The 22291-nt window shown below is 51.8% G+C and overlaps 1 protein-coding gene across 2 annotated transcripts in view; it reads right to left on the bottom strand.

Moving 5' to 3' along the window:
• The window catches only part of LOC133111817 (D-glucuronyl C5-epimerase B), a 51893-nt gene extending 29972 nt beyond the window's left edge, over nt 1-21921 (bottom strand). Inside the window, exons 1-2 of one of the 2 annotated variants that reach the window (XM_061222416.1) lie at nt 21714-21921; nt 12914-13001 (exon numbers count right to left, since the gene is read on the bottom strand). The gene's annotated coding sequence lies outside the window, so the exon portion shown is untranslated. Of the gene's footprint in view, nt 1-12913; nt 13002-21095; nt 21262-21713 lie in introns of those variants that run through there. The other variant, XM_061222417.1, reaches the window with a different exon arrangement.
• Nucleotides 21922-22291: the final 370 nt, after the last annotated feature.

Here is a 22291-nt window from a genome sequence, read left to right as displayed (position 1 = left end):
CCTTCGATATGATGCCATGCAATTACATTTTGGGGCAGGGAGGGGTGGTCGTTAACGAGCCAGGACAGGACAGGACAGGACAGGACGCTCATCGACAGGCGGCTCACGACTCGAGCAGCGAGCCGCGCAGCGCTGACGTCCACTAATCCGCTCCCCTTCTCATTCCAAACACGAGCGCCATCTCCCTGACCGTCACCTCTCACCGCACCCTTCCAGTCAGACAACTCTGCCTGAGACCCACAACTATTTTAATTCAGAGAGCACGCCGGAACGTTCCGCCGTCTGTGACCGAGGAAAACAAACTGCCGAAAGGATAAAAAACCCCGGAGCCTTTGAAACGGAGCCGAGCCGATCCCGGGAAAAGCCACAGTAAGGGATCCTCCGGGGCCGGGACCTGTCTGTTGTCGTCTGAAAAATGGCGCTGGCGTAAAGTGGAGGAACTAAAAACAAACAGTGAAAAAGAGCGATGACATAACCTGCTTAAAGAGATTATGACTCGTATTTAGCGCTCCCCTGACGGCGTCCTGTAGCCTGCCGGTGAAGACTCCGGCAAAGCCAGGAGAAGGGCAGCACTGTGGCCGAGAGGGAGGGAGAGATGGAGGGGGAGGGGGAGAGAGGGAGAGAGAGGGGGAGAGAGAGGGAGAAGGAGAGGGAGAGAGTGAGGGGGAGGGAGAGAGAGGGCGAAACAGAGAGAGAGAGGGGGGAGGGAGAGAGAAGGAGGGATGGAGAGAGACAGAGGGAGGGAGAGAGGAGGAGAGGGAGAGAGAGAGAAGAAGAGGGAGAGAGAGAGAGAGAGAGAGAAGAGGGAGAGAGAGAGAGAAGAAGAGGGAGATAGAGGGGGGACAGAGAGAGAGAGAGAGAGAGAGAGAGACAGAGAGAGAGAGACAGAGAGAGACAGAGAGAGAGAGAGAGAGAGAGAGGGAGAGTGAGGGCAGGAGAGAGAGAGAGAGAGAGAGAGAGAGAGAGAGAGAGAGAGAGAGAGAGAGAGAGAGAGAGAGAGAGAGAGAGAGAGGCTGTCGGTCTCAGACGCTGATGTACCTGACAGTGGGTGCAGAGCGAGTGGCTCCCCCTGTCCTCTCCATTCCTCACTCTCTGAGGCAGAACTGAGAGGTGGAGAGAGGCTCAGCTGAAGGACTTCTCAGAGAAACACTGAGAGCTACAGCCCATCTCCTCAAGAGACAGTCCTGCAGGCGCTGTCGTTACCGCGCTCCAGCCACACAGGAGCCATTTCCCAACACGCACGCCCCCGGGGCTTCTGGGAAGGGGGAGAGGAAGAGACAGGCCACTAATGGCGCGGAGCTTCAGAGCAGGCCTGTCCGACTGACTACCAGCCCGACGCCAATCCTAAAGCCACGTCCATAACGGGGGGTATACTCTCCTTCAGGGGCCCAATACTCGAGAAAGGCATCCTCCTTTCCTCCACTCCTCTCCTTCTCCTATCTGGAAGAACGGGGAGGAGGAGACGAGAGGAGACGAGAGGAGACGAGGATGCACTCTTCGGGCATCGGGACGCAGTGAAGGAGAAAGGGCTGAGGAACATTAGCACAGTGACGTACTGCGAGTTAGCGGGCTCGCTCATCCGACTGCACCAACACAAAAAAACTTCATATTCCGCTCCGTCTTTATTACAGGCCCTCCGGTTAAACCCTTTTCCCCACCCTCCTCCACATTATGCGCGATAGATCATTTAAATTCTGCATCCCAGCGTATGAGCGCATTTCTCCCCAGCTAATGGAACAGGCAATGGAGGCAGGTAATGATCTGAATCCGGCGAACGATCCCTCAGCCCTTAATGTTATTATTTTCTTTATTTTTTTTCCGTTTTTGTTGATTTGAAAATGCGGAGAACCGCGGGATGTTATCCGTGCTCGTACGCGAAGCGGGGCGGATTTGGCCCCTCTCTGAACGGACTTCTTACCCCTGCAGCGCCACTGAAAACAGTCTGAGAAAAAGAGGGGGGGGGAGGAGAGGGGAAAGTGCCAAAATCCTGCCCTCTGACGAAACCACTCGCAGAGCTACGATAAGTAGAACGGAATAAACAGACTAGAAATTAATCATTATCCAACCTTGTCCTCAATCCATTTCATACATGTCTATGCTGCCTGACAGGATTTTAATTGGCTAGATCTGTTAAATGTGGAATTTACATAACACTTGCACATGGATTTATATCCCCATTCATGCTGATGGCCTACTTAGAGTCCATGATGAAAACCTTCCCATTACCCGCTCTCTTCAAAGTCACAATCTGACACTGATCAAGCGCTTCAGCGTGATTTGTTTGTGGGTGTGTGCGTGTGGCTGGATGTCCATGTGTGTGGCTGTGTGTGTGTATGTGTGAGCCTGTGTACGTGTATGTGCGTGTGCGTGTGAACATGTCTGGCTCTGCGGGCACGTGTATATGTGTGTGTGTGTATGTATGTGTGAGTCTGTGTGTGTGTGTGTGTGTGTGTGTGTGTGAGCCTGTGTGTGTGTGAGCCTGTGTGGCTCTGTGTGCATGCGTGTATGTGTGAGTCTGTGTGTGTGTATATGTTTGCGTGTGAACACGTGTATCTTTGCATGTGAGCCTGTGTGTGCGCTTGTTCGCATGTGAGCCTGTGTGTGTGCTTGTTCGCATGTGAGCCTGTGTGCTGTGTGTGTGTGTGTGTGCTTGTGTGAACGTGTGTGCGTGTGTACAGCAAAGACCCACTTGAATAGCTGGAGAAAAAGCACACTGCTGAGAGAGACAAAGTAGTTATTTGGTCCAGTCAGCCATTGATTGAGCGCCCCCCTCTAGTAGCAGTTAGCATTATTATAAGCACCATTTAAATCTCAATTCCTACAGACCCCTGCCACTGAACAACCGCCCAACTCAAGACCGCGCTGAATAGAGGCACTCAGCTAGCCACGGCTATCGGTTACGGTCTACCGCGAAGCGTCCAAGAACCACTTATAAACAGGACTCCCATTTTCATAATCGGTGTGACGGCGATTTGGTCTGTCGGCCCACACGTCGCGGAGAGGAGAGGAGTTTGGTTCAGAGCGTAAACGCTGAGCGTACGAGCGAGGGAGAGGGAGGGGGAGGGAGCTCCGCAGGGAAGGCTTCGGGCCGCCCGGCTCGGCCGGCGGATTCACAGAAACAGCGGGAGCGCGGCGAGGAGGCGGCATATGGAGAGCGCTAACGGGTCGCGCCGCGGCTAACAGCACACCAACACAAATGCAAATGCTCACACGGGGACAGAGTCCAACAAAGATAGATAAAATAAGCACAGAAATGTAAAAAAATAAATGAAAGAGATGCTTGTTGGGCTTCTCGCAAGCGTCCCCGGCCGATGCCGGCTAAAGACGCTGACTAAAGTTAGCGCTGTGCTTTCAGGGCATAGGATTACATCTAACGAGCCCGGAGATGGACGTCTCATGGCAGCTCATAAATATTCATAAGGAAGAGGGAGGGGGGATAAAAGGGAATAAGAAAAGGGGGGGGGGGGTTGATAATTACCCAAAAGCCTTTCTACCCGTGCTACACGCACCCTCTGCCTGCAGGAAACACTCTTTTAGACTTGGCCTTGCGTCAGAATCGCTCCAGAGAGCAGAGACGGCTGGGACACTGATGTCATGCTGTATGAGATCCTCTTACTTTTCCCTTTCCCATGAGCCTCTGTGTCCAAGCAGGGGAGAGTGGAGCGCACACTGAAACCACTGGAGGTTTGGAGGGAGGGAGGGAGGGAGGGAGGGAGAGGGAGAGTGCGGATTTGGCAGCACAATATATTGCCACTTGCCACTAACTGAGGGACAGCGAATAAAAAAAGCAAAACAAATAAAGATATATAGTTAATTACTAATTGTATGTGATGTGGAAGTAGGATTAATTTTTTTTCTTCTGTATGTTCATTGTGGTTCAATTTCATATCGCCTATGTGTTGTTTGTAATGTCTGTGTATGCTTTGGCAATATAAATGTACCCTTACCATGCCAATAAGGCTTATTCGAATTGAATTGAACTGAATTTAATTGAACTGAGAGACAGAAGACAGAGCTAAAGAGGCAGAGAAAGATACACAAGGCAGAGAGAGAGAGAGAGACGGAAAGAAAAATAAATGGCAAGAGAGAAAGAGTGAGAGAGAGAGAATACACTGGTGGAGGCACACCTCTATCAGGGCCCTGGTTGAACCGGTGCCTGGCAACAACCCCTGCACCTCACACCTCTTTTCCCCAAACGGCTCCGCCGAACGGCTCCGCCGCCTTTCCGCACTTCGACACGTCACACATCCGCACGGCGTGCTAACACCCCGAGCCTACGGGCGAGAGTTCTGCAGCGGCACGGGGCCCTGCCGGGCCGGCGTGAGAAACAGCTTTATTCTCTCAAACCCCACGGTGCGTCTCTGCACCGCGGCGGAGACCCTGGAGGAGCCGCCGCAGAAAACACCGGCGGCTCCTCTCGGCGGCACCGGAACACACGGCGCTTCTTTAAAGGGTTAGCATGCGCGGCGCGGAGAGCCGGTCTCGAGCGCCGGGGAAACCGATCCTTCACTTTTACGGCTTTTATCCGAAGCCGGCCTAGTTCACACAGACGACGCGCTTCTGAGGGGGAAAAAAAGAGTTCCCGGATTCCAATCCACACCGGACCCCTCTTCTGCGGCCCCCCTCTGACGGCAAACACAGACATCAAAGCGCGCCCTGGAACGCAGACGGCCCGGGAAACCGTCTCTCCAACACTGTCTGTCCCTGAGCCAAGCTTTCAAAGTCCTCTCCGGTTTAGAGGAGACGGGAAGGGTAAGAAATCTGAATCATTTTCCACCGGAAAGGGAGAAATCCTATAAATTTAGGATGGATCCCCTGGACAAAGCGGAGGGCTGCATTATCTGCACTGGGCCGGGCGGTTCTGGGCGGTTCTGCACCACTGCACGGCCTGCGGAGGGGTTAGGCCCAGTGCTTCAGTGCAGAGAGAGGAGCCATCCCACCGCAAAGCTGTGTAGGTGTGTGTGTGTGTGTGCGCATTCGCGTGAGAGTGTGTGCGTGTGCGTGTGTGCGAGAGCGTGAGAGATAGTGAGTGTGTGTGTGTGTGTGTGTGTGTGTGTGTGTGTGTGAGAGAGAGCATGAGAGAGAATGTGTGCTAGTGCGTGTGTGTGTGAGAGAGACGCGCGTGTGTGTGCATGTGCATGTATGTGTACATGTGCCAGTGTCAGAGAGTGCGACGGTGTATGTGCGTGTGAGCGTGTGTGTGCGTGTTTGTGTGCAAGAACCGAAGCATGTGCTTGTGCTTGTGCTTGAGTGTGTGTTAATGGTTGATCTACACAGGATATGTTATTGGCTGATCTACCAGCAGGCCACCATCAGCCAGATAGCTGTAAAGGAGAGAGGAAGCAGTTGGTAAGAGCTGCTTGAACTTCAGCAGTCTCACAATAATAATAGCTTGAGTAGCCGACGCAAGCCATTCAGAAGATGTCACGACAGAGCTTGCAAGATGGCTGCCCCCCTAAGTACTAAACTTTTTTAAGTTTGCCACTTAGTTTTTAGTGGCAGGGTTTTCTAGCAAATGGAAGTCTACTTCAGATATTAATGCATGGCTACTTCTTATGTAACAAAAAAGGCAAATAAACCACAGTTTATTTATTACCGTGGTTAAGGTACATGACTGGGACCCGCAAGGCTGGCGGTTTGATCCACACAGCCGTTGGGCCCTTGAGCAAGGCCCTTAACCCCACATTGCTCCGGGGGAGGATTGTCTCCTGCTTAGTCTAATCAACTGAAAGTCACTTTGGATAAAAGCGTCAGCCAAATGACATGAAAAGGAAACATTCAACAGTGCCCGCGCACACACACACACACACACACACACACAGGATTAAGTGTTTGCATGTCTGCTGTTGAGATGATAGCAGCAGAACACCGCTCTGGGCCGGTTTCCCCCCTGTTAACCGCCAATTGAGCCACCCACTCCGGCCAAGTAAGCGCGGCAGCAGAAACACATAAAAACTTCCAACTGACTCGCCTGAAAGATGGGGACTATTTTCCACACAACAGGCCACATAGCAGTTCCTCAACTTGAAATTGAATTTCTACCTGGAGCTAACCGAGCGGACATGCAGAAGAAAAAAAAAAACACCTACATCTCTCCGGAAAAACTCTGAAACAACCGGGGCTCGGTAAATTTCGCTGTCAAACTATGCAATGTCCTTGTAAACAAGCGACCAGTGGTGTCCCTAAGTGGCCAATTTATGTCCATCAACCTGATGCTTGGGGATGGCTCAAAACTCTAGTAGAACAAATTAGAATGATGAAACCGGAGGCAATGGGATAATTATTAACAATTTAGCAAATTGTAGGTTGAGGAGTCAAATTACTCAGCGTGAAACTAGCTATCCCTGGAAGAGGAGACGTGCTATCTGCCTACGTTCTCTGCCCGCATGCCAGACGGGAAACGTCCTCCCTCAAAGACGAGGCCCACCCCCCCCTCTTTTGGGAAAAGCGGAATTGTAAGGCGATTTGCGGGAGTAATGGGGTGTACGTTCGGCTCGGGGCGGTGGGAGAGGAGGGAGAGGCCGCTAAACGACATTAAGACCCTCGTCGTTTGAGCGGAACTCAGGGCTGCAGCCGGTAAAGACGATTATTAAAATGATTAAGCGAGATATCAGTCCGAGACAACGGCGGGGAGAGAGCCTTTCAGGCAGCCGAAAGAGAGAGGGAGGGAGAGAGAGGGAGGGAGAGAGACAGGCCCACACGCGTCTCATTACATCACACCACCCTGAAAACCTTGCCTGTCAGGTCATTACAGTCGTTTTAAACGATTATCGCACCCCAATTTTCATCTCCAAATTTGTAATACCCAAACATACTGGTTCCTCGGTCGAGGCAGAACAGCTCATACAGGTACTGTATTGGGGATAATTTAACAGCAGACCATGGAGAGACCATGGGCCACAACAGCAGTCCCAGACCTCTCCTCAAGTATCCCAAACCTGATCCAGGTACTTCATGTGTTCTCAGCACTTGAAACTGTTCTTCCCTCGAAGGTCTTTCAGCGCACTTGTCCCAGGTTATGGGTGTGCTCTTTGTTGTACGTCGCTCTGCCATGTGATGTCAGGTAAAGCACAACCGATGCAGTTACTCAAGAGCTCGGGTAGCTCTATCGGGGGCGTTGTAGACCGAGCCGTGGTGCAGGTGTCTCACAGGTAGCGCCATTTGTAGCACATGCTACCAGTCAACCCAACTGCCACTACATTAGCTGTTGCTATGACTGGAATTTCCAGGTTTGTTTTGAGAGAGAAGCGCTCCTTCCTACGCCGACATTTCCTCTCCGCACTCACCTGCACTCCCCCCACGCGAGACTCGTGCGCCAGTAAACATTATACAATTTTAAACTCGGGGGGTGTTTAAGTCAGCCGACGCGTCCGGGGGAGGTGGTGTTTTTCCGTGCGCTGCGAGCAGACGGTTGGAAATGTTGTGATAATCTCACGGCGACGGCCTCTTCCCGCCCGAGCGGCTGAAGGTCAGGACACTTATCTGGCGGTCGCAGGCGGGCGTCTAAAGCAGCGGCAGGTGTCCCCCCCCCCCCCCCCCCCCTCCCGGGCAGGGCGAGGGCGCGGGAGACGCGCAGGCAGCCCCCGTCACGCGCTCGTCACAGAGAACGTCGCGTTTGTTTCCGTCCCCCCGGCCCCTGAGTGACGCCTCCCTCCGAACAGGCAGCTTGTAGCACAGCGCCGGCGGGCCTGGTGCGCGTTTGTTTTCCCCTCGCTCGCCCCAAACACTGCCAATCCATCCAGGGGACAGCCGGGCTGTTTTTAAACAACATCCGTCCCTGGCTGCAGCTCCAGGAGAGGAGGAGAGGAGGAGAGGGGAAAAGAGACGAGAGGAGAGGAGAGCCCTGGAGCTCGACAGGTGGGCTTCAGACAAAGTGTGCGGGTAAAAGGGGGGGGGGGGGGCTGACTCCATTACCCCCCCCCTCCACCCCACAAACACACAATAAATGTGTGAGAGACCTAAAGTTATGAAACATCTGCACTCAACACACAGAGGACATGTACCTGCATACATATGAACTGAACCACATCACTTCCATTACCCCATCAGCTAGCTACCTCACACTTTCAGTGCTGAAGATGTCGGTGTCTGTATCGCACACTGCATGCCCAGCCAGTCTGTGGCTGTGCTGTGGAAGGCCTGTTGTGCATCAGAGAGCCTTGGCAAGCTTCTGTTAGCACATCTCTCACAGACTCTGTTATTGTGTTTCTACTGAAGGGCTCAGGATGATGATGACATGCAGAGAATGTGCCTTTGTCACCAAGTGCTGTGGACAAATACAGACTCTGTTTTCAGGCTTATCTGAAGAGCCCTTTGTGTGTGTGTGTGTGTGTGTGTGTGTGTGTGTGCATGTGTGTGCACATGTCTGAAAGACCGCAACCCAGCCACAACCCAACCGCCCCGTGTGAGAATGTGTGTGTGCATGTGTGCATGTCTGAATGTGTGTGTGTGTGTGTGTGCATGTGTGTGTGTGTGTGTGTGTGTATACGTGTGTGTACGAGCATGTGTGTATTTGTGTGTGTTTCAATGCGTGTGTGTGTGTGTGTGTTTGAATGCGTGTGTGTGTGTGCATTTGTGTGTGTCGGCGTGCACGTGTATATGTGTACGTGTACATGCATGCAATAGTGCATGTGTTTATCTGAATGTGTGTATACGCGCCAATGTGTACATGTGCCAAAGTGCGCTCGCACGTGTCCGCTCCAACCACACAGCACTCCGAATGACACAGCAAGCACACGCACACAGTCACACACACACACACACACACACACACAGTCACACACACAGTCACACAGCCCTATGAATAGCCACAGACCCCGATCCCCTGCAGTCAGACACTGCAGGCTATCAGACCCAAGCCCTGACTAACAGGAAGTGACACAACGGTGACTGTCTGCTGCGAGGGTTCGCACCTGGCATGGGCCCCGCGGTGCTGAAGGTGCGCAGCGCTGAGGTGATCGAGCGAGAGGGAGGGCTGTGAACGCCACGTGACCTCGTTCTTTACGCGTTCTGCGGGGCCGCACGGACAGATGCCCGGTTCCTACACTGACGCAGCCTCGCTGTTGAATCGGCACGGTGTTAAAGGATTATTATTACAGCGTATATTTATTGAATCGGAGAAAGCGGAGTGTTTAATCACCAGATAAACATTTGTAGACACAGCAATTAGGAGGATTTTTGTCCACACATCCACCCCTCCCTCCCCAGACGTTCTGCTGTGAGGAGCGATGGTACTCTCAGAGAGAGAGAGAGAGAGAGAGAGAGAGAGAGAGAGAGAGAGAGAGAGGGAGAGGGAGAGGGAGAGGGAGAGGGAGAGGGAGAGAGGGAGAGGGAGAGGGAGAGAGGGAGAGGGAGAGGGAGAGAGAGGGAGGGAGAGAGGGGGAGAGAGGGGGAGAGAGAGGGAGGGAGGGAGAGAGGGGGAGAGAGAGAGAGAGAGAGAGGGAGGGAGGGAGAGAGAGAGGGAGGGAGGGAGGGAGAGAGGGTGAGAGGGTGAGAGGGTGAGAGGGTGAGAGGGTGAGAGGGTGAGAGACAGAGAGAGAGAGAGAGACAGAAAGAGAGAAACACAGAGAGAGACAGAGACACTGAGATAGAGAGACAGAGACACTGAGATAGAGAGACAGAGACACTGAGATAGAGAGACAGAGACACTGAGATAGAGAGTGAGAGACAGACAGAGAGAGAGACACACAGAGAGACACAAATGGAGAGACACAGAGGGAGAGACACAGAGGGAGAGACACAGAGGGAGAGACACAGAGAGCCACATCAATGCGAAACTGAAAGAGCCTGTCGGCAGCAGACGTGTCTTTTCCATATGCAAACGCGCGGGTCTTTACGGCAGACAGCCCAGGCCCCACAGACCTCCGCCAGGCGCCCCCGTGCAGACGAGCCTCCCCAGCACTGCGGCAGGCCGCGCCGCGGTGCGAGCAGCCGTCAGAAAGGCAGGCAGACATGAATGGAGAGCAGGGAAGAGGGGGCTGTGGAGATTACTCATCGCCGCGGCTCCGGGCTCCGTTTGACTCGCAGGCCGCCCCGCTCTTTCAGCAGAGCCCAGCGTGGGAGAGCGGAGGCCGAGACCGCAGCCCGACCGCCCCCGCGGCGCGCACCCCGGGAGCTGAGGGGAGGCCTCCGCGGGCCCCCCAGGTAAAGACGGGCGCCCGGGCCAAATCGGCAGGCTTTCCGATACCGCCGACGGCGCCGTGCATTCCACAGCCAGACGGCTGGGTCGTAATACAGGCGTCTCTTACAGAAGCCGACACATCCCAGCCCCAGAACGCGGGCGGTGTTAGTCTCCTAAGCTACCGCGCCGCGCAGACGGAGAGAAGCCGGCTCCAGAATCAGCCGGGATAAACCTCCGCACCCCGCAGCGGGGACGGGGAGCCGGCCTGCAGGGCTGCCGATTGGCCAGCTGTGGTTGCTAGGGGAGCTCACGGGGGGGTATATAGTGGAGCCGGGTGCTTTGAGCGAGAGAGAGAGGCCTTCGGCTCGGCGAGGTAATCGCGGCGGCTCAAAACCCGCGGCGAGTCCCCGGCCCTTCATGTCCGTGAGAGACTCCAGGCCTCCGCTGCTGAAACGGAGTGACTGAGACAGTCACTCAGAGCCAGCCACGGCGCTGGCTCCATCTGTCCCCGCGGAAGAGCGTGCGAGGCAGATGCGCAATTAAACAAGCCCCAGCACACCCCTAAATCTGCACAACAAAGGGAGTGACACCGCACTTAAACTCCCTGACCTCAAGTCAACCTACAAAACCTGCGTGATGAAACTGTTGAACTCCACAAAGCCGGGCTGAACCCCCCCCCGCTGCCCAGCAGAGCCCCGCTACACTGGCTGTGCATTGATTAGTGGTGTGACGGGCACCATAAACCTCGACCGGCTGCTGTGCTGTATCGATCCCGCATGCCTCCCATCCATTAGAGCCTTCTGTCTGCGGCGCCTGTTCGGCACTCCCGCGAAAAACTGAGGAATGTTACCGCGCGCTCGTGCCCGTTTGGACCCCCGCGGGCGACCGGACTGGGCCGCTGGTAACCTCTCTCTCTTTAGGGGCCGGGGCCCGGCCCTTGCAGGAGGGACACAGGTGGAGTGAGAGGGAGGCCCAAGCGAAGATGAGCCTCCAACCCAGAGAAACAGAGAGAGGGAGATGCAGGGGTGGGGGAGAGAGGGAGGAAGAGAAAGACAAATGGAGAGAGAGAGAGAGAGAGAGAGGGGGGGAGGAGGAGGAAAGGAGCGGGAGACAGAGAGAGATAAAAGGAGAACAGCAGTCAGCTCCAGAGATTTGGGAGCGATTCGGCAGGGGTCGGCGCGGGGGTCAGGGGGCTATCAAAGACCAGGACCGCAGGGACGACAGCCAGCCTGCGTTACCACGCCAACCAGCCAGCCGCTAACCCCCCCCCCCAGCGCTTCCCCTCTCTAACGGGGCTTTAGATGCTCATTACCGCCACCATCGCCGTATTAAAAATAGGCCTCGCCATCAGAGAGCGGGGAGGGCTAATTTACTCTCCAGATCCCGCTCTCTCCGCTTCGCGCTCGACACCTCTCCTCACCGGAGATCAGAGTCAGATCTCCCCCTGCTCCCCGGCACCCTGCGCTGTAATTAGCCCTCAGAAATATCACACACATCTTAATTAAAGCTCCGCTCTGCCCTCTCCACGGTCCCCAACGCTGTAACAACAGCTAACACCAGAGGAGAGTCTTCAAAAACATCACAGGTGCGAGATTCACTCTTTTTAATACGCACGCATCAGAGCTGACCTCCTAATTATCATTTGACAGCGTTTAATTTGTTCATTTTAGCGTGTGTGTGTGTCTGCGCCTGTGCCTGTGTCTGTGTGAGAGAGGGATGGCGGGTTGGGTTTTATCCAAAATCCGGCCGGAATTCAAATGAGGCGTTTCAATCAGATTTTCATACGGCCTTCACCCGGAGCGAATCCTTGAGCTGCTTTCGGGTTTTCGATGCAAAGCGCGGTCCGTGAAAAGTGCTGCCTCATCTTCAGACTAATGCCGCCCTTATCGGGCCCGAACATGAAAGGGAGGCGTCTTCACAGCCTCGGCAGGGCTGCTGCATCACATTAAAATTAAAATAAACACTCTCCATAATAATTTGAAACGGCACCAAACAAGGAATAGGTCATTTTGTTGTTCTTTTCAGCCGGCAACAGTATTCAGCTTTTTCCTTCTGCGGTTAAAAAAAACGAAATGAATAATTACGCACTTATACGACCGGGATTCTTTTCAAAGAATCGGCGAATGGAAGCGGCTCGGACGTTTTTAGAGCGTCTGCTCGTATTCGTTTCAGCCTTCGGTCCAATAACGGTAGCTATCAGCTAACGCCGGTTCTTCTTCAGCGGCTAGCTCGTAATAAAATACCAGATGACCAGAAAGCCGGCGATCCGATTTCAACCGCTGAAGACGCGGGCCTTCCTCCGCGGCCAATCGCAGCGAGGGGGCGTGGAGCAGGCCCGGAGCGAGTCGCCGTGGGAGACGGGCGGCGGAGACGCTTCAGGATGAGAGGAGAGGCGGCGGGAGCAGAGCTGGCAACCCACCGGGGGACTTGGACAGGATTGGAAACGGCGCGTTCGAGCTTTGAAGAGAATATCCTCCGCAGCCTTTCCTAAATCTCACGGCGCATTGTCTCCTCTCCGCGTTTTTCAGACAAAGAAATAAACTGAAAAAAACAGACAGCTGAGAAGACGGGCGCCGGGGCGCCAAGCAAACAACACGCAATCATTTCCTGCGAGGCAATTAATTCATTTTCTCAGAGCGGGGAGCGAGGCAGCTAATCACTCTGCTGCCATTTGGCTCCTGCCTGGCGCTGGCGCGGGGGAAAGGTCTGTATTCCCCGTGAGGGTCCCCCCTTCGCAGGCTGACCCAGAGCACCAGGTGCTCGTCTGGAAAAACACATTTAGCAAGCCCTCACCTTCAACAACACCAGGCCGGCGGTGGGAATGGGCTCCTGAAAACGTCCGTTCGGATCCTCCGAGCCGGCCCGGTTCTGCTCCGCCGGCCTGCCAGGAAAAACAGGGAGAGGATGAGCAGACGAAGGCGGAGGGGGCGGGGGGGGGGAACCACATGTGCTCCAGCAGGCATATCCATCACTGTTTATGGTGATGCGTTCTCAAATTACAGCCGGCTACACAAACGGGCCTTATTGTGCTAAAACAGCGCGGGTTTCAGCACGTGTTGCGTGGTGTCTGCGTACGCGGCACGAGGCTGACCTCATTACACCGGGAATCGACAGACTGGCACAGACCCGGCCGTGCCAGCCAATTAAAATACATGCATGGATTCTCGGTTAGCAAGTGTGTTCCGCATCAGTGGTCAAGACAGGATTATGTCACCCCTGGGTCACTTTCTGCCAAGCTACTGCTTATCTGTTAGTGTATTACCCAGTGCATACAAGTGATCTATCTCTCATTCAGATATCAGTCTGTTAGTGTATTACCCAGTGCATACAAGTGATCTATCTTTCATTCGATTTTAGTCTGTTAGTGTATTACCCAATGCATTCAAGTGAGCTACATTTCACTGAGAAATTAGTCTGTTAGTATATTACCCAATGCATACAAGTGAGCTATGTTTCACTTTGATACTAGTCTATTAGCTCACTTGTATGCATTGGATACTAAGTTTAATTGAGATATTGGTCTGTACTAAATGAGCCCAGAGCAGATGAGTGAGCTAAGTTTCATTGAGATATCGGTCTGTCCTACATTAGCCCAGAGCAGATGAGTGAGCTAAGTTTCATTGAGATATCGGTCTGTACTATATTAGCCCAGGCAGATGAGTGCGCTACGTTTCATTGAGATATCGGTCTGTACTACATTAGCCCAGGCAGATGAGTGCGCTACGTTTCATTGAGATATCGGTCTGTACTATATTAGCCCAGGCAGATGAGCGAGCCACGTTTCATTTCAGGAATGTAAAACTCAAACCCCAGAGGGAGACGTGCATGCTGGGTTTCGCTCCCAGTCTCTGCCTTTGCTTTGTGAAATGAGTACTTCTTCCAGCACTTTCTTAAAGGGTTTCACAGTCAGTATTTCGCCGCGGTGCATTCGGGGACACGATGTACCGTGCATCTACATGAATAGTTGACTCGGGCCAATTAGAGAGTTGGACAGAAAGCCGGCACTCACACGGCCCTCCATGAACAGCCTGACATTCATTATAAGTGCTGCGCAAATAATTAAACCCAGTCAGTGGGACGCGGCGCCCAACAGATACCCCATCCTGCCAAACCAGGCACAAGGACAGGAGGACGACACTGCCAGCTCCCGCCCGTGCGCCGGCCTCCGCGCGGAGCGCAGTCCTCCAACGCGTGGCAGTCTGAGCCGAAATGGAGGGCCGCGGAGGGGAGAGCCGCAATGGCCGACAGGAGCAGCCGTTTCCCGGACGAGAGCGCGCGTCGCTCGCAGACCGGGGGCCGCGGCAGCGAGATTACGAACGCGGCCGGGAGAAACGGGGAGGAACGAGGGTGGAATTAAACCCCGCGGGTCTCTCGGGCGGAAGCGCGGGACATTAAAATGGCGGAGCATGCGGCGGAGTGAGCGCGGGGCTGGAACGGCAGGAGCCCAGCAGTCGGGGGTCGCAGCGTGTGACCACCTCAGGACTTGGCAATAATAAGAGCCATATGGCGGCGGGTACCGGTCAGCGCTGCGGCCCTGCACAGCCCCGGGACCCGAGGCCAGCGCGCTTCCGTCAGGCTGACGGCCGGCTCCCATACCCGCGCCGTCGCCCGTTTCCTGCGTTTGCGTTTCCGCCAGCAGCCAAACGGAATAGGCGCTCATGTTCCCGCCACGCCTCAATAAGCTTTTTCATTTTCGCCATTTGTCCGTATTTTTAGCTCCGTCAATAGCCTGTTTTCCCATTGTCTTCCACAGCTCTCTCGCCCTCCCTCTCTCTTTCTTTCCCTCTCTCTCCTGTGCTCTTGGTCTAATGAAAAGAGCCAGGAGAAAGGGAGTTCTTGCTGGAGACGTTATGTAAGAGACTAGATTTTTGTCTGTTGCAGCACGTGAAGCTCAAAGCTGAAGATGATGCAGCAAAAATTCTTAATGTGCCAAAAACACCCTCTCATCACACAGGTGTCTGCAATACTGATTATTGGTGCTCATAAGGGATACGACACAGTCCATTTACAATTCCAGCTTGCCTGCACAGAACCTAACCAGCATTCCTAATGATTCTATAAAATCATTTTGGGCTGAAGTCATATTGCATGTCACAAACCTGGTGAAGTTACATCCGGTCTATAGATGTCACAATTTAATTTATAAACATTATTGAGAAAACCAAAAATAAGACACCGAAATTTGGACAAGTGTACAAGTAACACACCTAGAATGGTGACTTGTACACTCCTTCCATGCATAATGTGTGAATATTCCCCTTTTCTAACCCAGAGTGGATTCACCCATGTACCGTAGACTTGGTCTAGTCACCAATGGTGGCGCCCATGCACCTTTTTAAAACTGTCGCTTCCCTGAACAATTTTCCATCCGACTATGCACAATACCCTCATTAATATCAAATGCGGATCACTCAAGTGTTAAAACGGTTTTAAAAATGCACATTCCATTTTCCTCCCAAATACTCATGACAGCTTATGATTGCGTGTGCCTTGTGTTACCATGTAACAGAATACAGAAGGAGGTTATTAAAAATGATTAGAAGAAAACGGCCTCTCTTTGTGGCACAAAAGCAGTTGCATTTAGATCAAAAACTCCCTGCTCAGTTAACCTACCGTTTAACATTCATTAGAATATAATCACTTCATCTGTCCCAAAGGAACTTCAGATGTGGCATCGCTATCAAACGAAATACACACTATTACCACCGAATGTGCAGCACGATTCATTACGCTGGCACACAGACGTGATAACAGCAGACAGCAGACAGTCTAGAGGAATGAAATGACCACATGAGACGGCCCAGCATCTCAAACAAACATTTAAGAAACAGAACAGGCATCCTATGTCCAGCATCCATCGAGGCCAACTTGGAACACCCAAGTACTTGGTACACTTTAGTGGTCGGAAAACGTCGAGTATTCTTCACGTCATGCCATTGTGTGTGGGTAGGGGTAGGAAAAGGCGAGCACTGCTTGGTTGACTAGCCTGTTCTCGCCGTTATGTTATGCTATGCTATGTTATGTTATGACCAATGGAACTGCTGTTGTTCAGTACCAATCTCACGAGACTCCCACTCCGTCGTGTGCCGGGGATGCGGAGAACGCGGCGGGCGGTGTTCGACGGCCGTCCAAAAAAACCTGACACGGCTCCCCAGCCTGGTGCGGTGGCCGGAGCGTTGGACACCTGTCCACTTCCACAGGCAGTCTATCAGGGCCGAGGGGCCGCACGGCCACTCCAGCGCCAGGTTCAGGGGCGAGGTAAAAAGCAATTTAAAGAGGATTTCCTGGTCAGAGGCGGGGGATAAGCAGCACGGAGCGGACCATCTGCCTCCTGGGCCACGGCCGAGGCACTTCCCATAATCCCGCTGCTGCCACCACACTGACCGGCCTGTAGCGGAGCCAAAGCAGGGGCCACCGCGAAGAAAGTCATTAAAAACACACCCAGGTTTAACGGCCTTTCCATCAAAAGACGTAAAGGCACAAAGTGAGAAAATAATAATAATAATAATAAGCCTTATTTAGATAGCACCTTTAATAGACAGAATGTAGCTCAGAGTACTTTACACTGAGCCAATTACAAAGAATTATAACGACAACACATTGTAGATAAAAGAATACAGAAGTAAAATAAACACTGTGGTTGTGGAAATATATCCACACAACAAACAAATAAGACAAGACAAACACTTTGGGGCCTTCCCCCTGTGCCTCTGTGGAGTGGTACGACACTGATTGTGGGAATGTGTACTGTAATTTCAACCAACAACCAACCAACAAATAACAAGACAAGACAAACACTTTGGGGCCTTTCCCCTGCGCCTCCCTGGAGTGCGCTGACAGTGATTGTGGGAATATGTACTGCATGAATTCCAGAGTACCCAGAGTTGTCTTTGAACTGCAGTGATGGGACTTCTTCGCACGGTTCAAACAGGAAGTTCACGCCCTCCCTCTGCTCCACGAGTGCAGAAACTATAAGCAGGAACTCTGTGGCCGGAGCCCAGCTCACATTCCCTCTCCAGACTCACAATTAAAAACAGGAAACAGTGACCGAACGCAGTCAGCAGAGCTGCAAGGCCATCGTTTCACTGAGCTCTGAAGGGCTCCCAAGGTAACCCTCCACTGTAATATTTAAAAGCTGTATGAATGCAGCCTCAAAAACATTCAGTACAATCTGTGCTTATACGCTGCAACTTTCAAATATATCACTTAATTCAAATCCTCCATTTTAATAACACTGCAGTTCCCCAAAAACACATTCACATTAAAGTTTAAGATGTTATTCACAATGAAAAGATATTCTGACGGGCAGCAGAGCCGGGATTCGCGGTCACTTTTGGGAGACGGGGCCCGCTCTCCCCGCGCGTCTGAGGGGGCGACCCTGGAGGACGGAGCTCCACGCTGACGCACTCTCGCTCCGCGTGCGCCCCGGCGTGGTCACGCCCCGCCGCACGGGGACCCCCGCCCCAGGGAGCGCACGGGGGGAGATAACACCGAGCCGCCCGGGCCCTGAGCGTAGGGCTGGAGGAGGCTGACAGACCTGCGCCGGGAGAGACACAAGCGCCCCCGCTGGCCCCCGCTGGCCGCCGGTCCCAGAGGGGCGGGCGACGGTAATCCGCAGCGGATCCCGCTAACCGCGCTGCGGCCCAGCCGATGCGGAGGAAGGGCCGCGCCACAGTCACCGAGCCGGCTGATCTTCTCCCCGGATACCGGCCGGGAGATTTCAGCCAGACAATACCCGAACGTGTCTGAGGTGAGAATTTAAGGCCACCTCGACTTAAAGCCCATCGCCAAGGCAACGGGAGCTGTCGCTAACGGGGGGCGTGCGCTGCCCAAGTGAGGACGGGGAGCGGAGGGACACGAGGGCTCCTGAGACGAGAGAGAGGGAGGGAGAGAGGGAGAGAGAGAGGGGGAGAGAGAGAGAGAGAGAAAGAGAGAGAGAGGGAGAGAAGGAGGGAGAGAGAGAGAGAGAGAGGGAGGGAGGGAGGGAGAGAGGGAGAGAGAGGGAGAGAGCGGGAGAGAGAGAGAGAGAGAGAGAGAGAGAGAGAAGGGGGTATATATAAGCTCTAGAGATAAATCAGGTCACACATTAAATAATGCAGATAGTTTGTTTAGTAGCGTAGCCCCTAGAGGAACTATCCTGAATGCCTCAAGTGACTCACTGGGGGAAGAAACCGCAGAGCACTCAACAACCACTCAAAAAGCAAGCAACACCTACTGACTCATGTAACTTTATCTATGTGCTAAAACTCATAAAATTAACTAATTAATCCTTAGGAAGCACTTTCATGCGCACAGAAGCAACCGCCTGCTTCTAATTAGCAGTGGGACTTAAATAATCACTCATATTTAAAAAGCCTGCTCCTTAACTGACATATTACTCATAGTTATGAGACACTCTTTCACATGAAAGCAGCGCTTGTTATTCATTTCTGAGGGAGGAAGGGGGAGCCGATTCAAAAGTTTTACAACATATGAAGCCAGAAATAAACCCGAGAATTTAATGTCATCATGAAGGAAGGGCTGGGAGACATATGGGGCGACATGGCTCAGGCAGTAAGAGCAGTCGTCTGGCAGTCGGAGGGTTGCCGGTTCAATCCCCCACCCGGGCTGTGTTGAAGTGTCCCTGAGCAAGACACCTAACTCCCAAATGCTCCTGACGAGCTGGTCGGCGCCTTGCATGGCAGCCAATCGCCGTCGGTGTGTGAGTGTGTGTATGAATGGGTGAATGAGAAGCATCAATTGTACAGCGCTTTAGATAAAGGCGCTATATAAATGCCAACCATTTACCATACCCAGTGTGCCTCAGTGTTGCTGATGGCAACAGAAAGAGCTGGCCTTGGTACAGCATGGGGTCTTTGCCGTGGGTTAACACACATTCACATTATGAAGGACCCAAGAAAGCAGTCTTGTTGATACTTAGCACTTTTTGAAAAATACTCTGGTCAATTTGTACTGTATATTTTAATATCATATTACAGCCTTGCCTGTGTTAGAGACATGATACAACTACAACATTGCGGCCATTTGACATTGCCAGTTTTAATTGTATAACAATGTCTGTGTTTGCCAATGAAGTGAGCCAAAAAGAGAAAGAAAGCCTGCCTGAACCATTATTTAAATGTTATGAACCCCCTGACATTTAGCGTGCTTCCTAGATAATTAAAGTCTCAACAGGGTGCTTAAACTAATAATACACTGCTTAAGAGATCATGAGGACAATCTCAATTCCTTATCTGTCCCCATAGGCTTATCTGAAACAGGACCTTGCACTGACACACCACCGATTTTCTTTCATGTTTTTGGGGGGGTTTTTTGGTAACTGGTACACATTACAGGCAACAGCAGATAGGTATGAATAGGTGATATAACAAGTCGCTGGTGTTGAGGAAGCTTTTCACTGGCCGAGCCGCTCTGAACCCCTCCTTCTGACGCGAGTTTGTCGCTCCGCTGCGGCTGTTGCCAGCTGAAAAGCAGGCTCCGGCGCTGGTAAACGCTGCCGACCAGATGTGGCTGATCCGCGCTAAAGCCCGGAGATAAAACCCGCTCAGAGCGGGCAGGACGAGAGCCAGCTTTGCCCACCTACGCGAGGCGCGGCGCTGCCCCCGGAGCCAGGGCGAGATTGCGCGAACAAAGCAGAGCCCACACTGCGAACAGTCAGACGTAACCTTTTCAATTTCTTAGACACATAATTTAACCTGCCGAAAAAAAGAAATGAAACTATGCGAACCATGCACAAATGAAGGGCAAACCAGTCACGGCTTGCACTGTTTAATGTGCAGAACACAGGCAGGCTTTATTGGAACAGAAGACACAGCCAGACAGTCAAGGCTACAGCTGGAAAGCGAGCGCGCACTCACGGGCACGCTCGCTCACAGGGCTGGAATTTCAGGTCGTTATCGGAGTCCATTTTAGCATTAAAAGCTGCACTCTGAAGGTTTTGTTCAAAGACTATTTAGAAGGAATTGATTGTTTTATTGAGACGCTTATTGATCTTTGTCATTCAAGCAAGACCAAACCAACTGATCAATTTCTCTCCTCTATCTTCGATTATAGTATACGCACAAAATATCTGCCACTGGAAAAAGAGGATCTATTTTTGTGAGGGAGTAATAAAATACATGGGATAATAAAAAGGATGTTCATTAAAGTGTGGGGTGTGGGGGGTAAATAGGGTTTGGAAGGACACGCATAAATAACTTTCACTTCGATAGCAGATTGCCAAAGCCGGATCATAGCTTTTTTTTTTACATTAAAAATCAACACAGCACACAGGCCACTGCACTATTCCCGGAAAGGAACTGAACCACTGCAGCTTGGCGTGCGCGACTTGGGTAAGTAAAGCTTGCAAAAGACAACCTGTACTTTACCTAGATTAGTAAAATTCCTCCATGGACGGCTGAAGAAACGAGCCCATATATGGCATTCCCGGTGTTCAAGAGTTATTGGGCAGAATGGATAAACTTGGCAAATAATGACAACAGAAACAGATTATGAGGATATAAAAAGTACAATCATGCCAGACCACCGCCAATCAAAACCATGCATCACCCCGAATACATGATGTGGTAACGTAGCAAGTAACATCTGTGCGGATTTAAGGTTCGTGTACAAGCGATCACTCGGACCAATTCGTGCCGCAGGACCTACGTGAGGATAAGAATTTACACAATACGTTTATTACACCTACGCCGGTACATCAAAATAGAAAAGATGAGGCCAAAATATTTCATACACGAATCACATTCAGCGATAAAAACAAGGACAACGCCGATCCGTCTCTACTGGAGGTCAGATCAACAGTACCTGTGCGTAGCAGTGCTGGATTGGAATTCAGAATCATGCTGTGCCAATACTGTCAGCTAACTACCCAAATCCCATGATGCACACAGCAAACACTCACTGAAGAAGAATGCAAAAACAATACTGACGAACTCACTGAATTGTGGATCGCACGAGGTAGGTACAAGACACTTACTTCTGTGGTTGCAATAAAAGTCCAGTTACAGAGGCAGGAGAAGGTTGGGTGAACACGAGCACCTCGATGTTAGTAGGAGTACAAAACTACCCGGTTGGTTGGTCTGCCGCTTGCGAAATTAATGCACGGGAATTCTACACTGAGCAGAAAAGCAGTTCTCTGGAGGTGCACAGCCAGCTATCTAACAAGCCACTCTAAGTAAATGTAAACATCACGCTCGCTTGCTACACAGCATGAAATATAACGGTGAGCTAGCTAAGTTAGCTAAATAGCTGGTTAGCTTCGTGGCACATCATCCCAGAGACACGAAGCTAGCGAGCAAGCAAACTAGAATGATTCAACGAACGAGCACCCGTTTAATGTCTTCAACTTGATGGCTTGCCAAGAAAGTCGCTAGCCTAACTGATTCCGTAGAAAGACAGTCTGCAAGCTAGCTACGTGTCAAATATAAGCGTTTGGACACAATGTTGACTGGCTAGCTTGCTAGCTATTAATGTTCTAGCCCTGTCCAATGCAATACACTGTAGTTAGCCTGTTAGCTAGCTAGCGAGCCCTTGCTGTGAGAAGGGGTAATTAAATGATATTTGTCATTTTAAAAAACCAATGCCTTCCACCCACCTGTATAGCAAACAGATGATGTCCTCTTCGGATTCTACGAGGAATATTCTGGGATACTGCGAGGCCTTGGGACACAGTATATGCGTTTATTCCCTAACGTTAGCTATCTTACAGCCACCTCAAGAAATGCACTGCTCAACTTCAGACAGAAACAACACAGCGCATCGAGCACAGCCGTGCCTCCTGAAGCACTCCGCTACCGCGAGACAGTGCGAGACGGGGGAGGCTGAACGAACCAGTTAGAGGGCTCGGCGAGAGACACAGCGACCAATCGATTTTCAGCTGCCTTTTCTTTATCGCTGAACATTTATTCGTGAGGATGCTGTGATTGATGCGAGAAATAGCCAGTTATAACTTGCAGCTTTGAACTTAAAATTGCTACGCACAGTGCTCTGCACAGCGTACTGTGCAAATATATCAAATTTATCCGCGTTTTCTGTAGACAATATATTATAATATGTATAATTGTTGCATATAGGGACCTTTTAATGGGAGTGTGCAGTTGCAGCTAAAAATCTGCATAAAAACATCTTCGGTCACAATGCAGGTCTTAAATCTTTACACAACATTTGAGACCC

Source organism: Conger conger, chromosome 15 (assembly GCF_963514075.1).
Source record: "Conger conger chromosome 15, fConCon1.1, whole genome shotgun sequence".
NCBI lineage: Eukaryota > Metazoa > Chordata > Actinopteri > Anguilliformes > Congridae > Conger > Conger conger.
Note: the sequence above shows the minus strand (reverse complement) of the source record. Positions and strands in the feature narration are given on the sequence as shown.